Genomic DNA, 2,510 nt, shown 5'->3' with positions numbered 1-2,510 from the left:
AAAAAAAAATATCCAAGATTTAGCTCTGATACCAAATTTGATGCAGCACTAATGGGATGATTAATAGAAATAGAAGAAAGATTCAGAAAGAATTGTGAATTAAGGGAGGGGATAGAAGAAGAAGAATTCAATAGAAAAAGGGGAGGGATGCGCCATAAGCCACCAAAATAATTATTCATTCATCATCGTTTCAAAATTACAATGCAAAATAGGTTTAAATAGTAAAGCAACCCTAATGAGCTTGGGCCCGAGCTCATACAAGTCCAAATTTAAATAATAGTCCTAGAAAATAAATAAAATTTAAATAAAATAAGTAAACGTTGTCCGATGTCCTCATCAAATGGGCATAGGTACCTCTCCAACGCACCTCTCCAACGCGTCTGCTTCTAGAAACACCAGCTATCCTAATAATTGCATTTTTAATTCGACGGCGCCAGCGCTTTGGAAGTCGTAACGGTTCAGCTACCTTTCCTCGAAAACAAGCACAAAACATCAAATCATTGGCTCAGCTATCAAGGCACAATCATTACCATTGGACCCCGACTTCCTCTCTACGTTCAGCCATCAAGCCTCGCAGGTTCGGTTTCTCAACCACCTCGGCTTCCTCTCTACATTCAGCCATCAAGCCTCGCAGGTTCGGTTTCTCAACCACCTCGGCTTCCTCTCTACATTCAGCCATCAAGCCTCGCAGGTTCGGTTTCTCAACCAGCTCGGCTTCCTCTCTACATTCAGCCATCAAGCCTCGCAGGTTCGGTTTCTCAACCAGCTCGGCTTCCTCTCTACATTCAGCCATCAAGCCTCGCAGGTTCGGTTCCTCAACCACTTCGGCTTCATCTTCAAAATTGGTCACTTCTCCCAAGAGATCGCCTGCACAGATCTTATTCGAATGATTGATGGAACGTTTGTCATAAGCATAAAGGTCAAGTCTTGTCACTAGCATGAAGGCCCTGCATAAGCAATAAATGCGCCGTAAGCTAGCAAGTCAAGTCCCATGCCTGAGAACAGACATTTGAACTAAGGAGATGAGGTCACGTGCCACTTCATCCAAGGGCTCCCATTCCATATGTATCACTATAAATACCCCCATTGTATAATGTAAACGGCTAATGCAAGAATCAATACTAAAGACTACATTTTACTCAACTCTCTCTCACTTGCTTGCAATACACAAATCGAATTTATACACTTTTACATATACATTTATGAGCACCGGTTGGTAATTATTGTACAATCGGATTACGAACAACCCACCGGATTCCGAACGTCACCGTCCCGCGTCGTTGGGCTACTCCCACGCCCCTTTGAACCGCTCGTTTTAGACCGTCCACGTGTCTTAGCGTGTTGGACATTCATCCACGCAAGCGCGGGTGGGATCGGCATCTGTTGGCGCACTTTTTGGGGTCAACAAGTTTAATTCACACATTTAATACCATTTAAACTTAATAAATTGTTCGTTCTTGAGAGTTTTTAGAACGTTTTGATGTGTATATTAGCGTTGTGTTATATGTTAGGTAATATGGTGAAAGGGGGCTAATCATGAAACTTGACAAGGCCAAAGAGCGGTGTTGATATGAGCCAATAAAAAGTGGATTTGAAATCATACAAAGAAAGAAGTGAAGTTGAAGAAAAAGAGAGATAATATTACAATCGATGTTCCAAGGCACTATGTTGACTAGAATAATGCACTGATTGGGCGCCTAAGCGCCACGTCGAGCAAGAAATCAGGACAAAAATATAGAGATGAGGTGTCTAGGTGCCACAACTGGCACACAGGCGCCCACGGCTAATAGAAATCAATAGGGAGCTAGTGCCCTCGAACAGTTTTTAACTTTTTCTTCTCTATGTTATCAATCATGAATTCTAGACATTCTTAATCTGCAGTCATGAACTAACTTTCTCATCTAGAGTTTGATGTAATCTAAGCTTGAGATTATGTTTTGAGTTTCAATAATTATTTTTTTTTATGATTTTCTTTTAAAGTTTATTTGTGTTGTTTATTCTTAATGATTTCAATTAAACTGGCCATTAGCTAATTGATTTGATTGTTTAAGTTTTGACGCCCCACAACCTAGGTTTTATAGGTTTTGAGAGAAAATATAATTTATTTGAAACGTTTTCACAAAGAACCATAGAAATTATGAATTCTTAGATTTTTAATTTGGAATAGAGATATTGGAAGTGAAATTTAGAAATGATTTTTATTCGACATTTGAGCGAGGGAGTTGAAATATATTAGGATTCTTGCTTATAAAATTGAAAAACTAATTGGAGATAATTACAGAACTGAGAAACATAATTGATAATTAGATGGAATCAAAACCCTAAGCTCTTCTTGTATTGCTTAATCCTTAAAACTTTGCTTAAAATTGTTGATTTAGTCAAACTTTCACTGTAGATTTAGTTATAAACATTGATAATAAAATCCCATTGTCTAGATAAAACAAATGCTATATGATTATAGTATTTAGTAAGAATTTGATTATCATTTCCTGTGGATTCGATATTCTAAC

Source organism: Olea europaea, chromosome 7 (assembly GCF_002742605.1).
Source record: "Olea europaea var. sylvestris chromosome 7, O_europaea_v1, whole genome shotgun sequence".
NCBI lineage: Eukaryota > Viridiplantae > Streptophyta > Magnoliopsida > Lamiales > Oleaceae > Olea > Olea europaea.
This window is presented reverse-complemented; position numbering follows the sequence as displayed.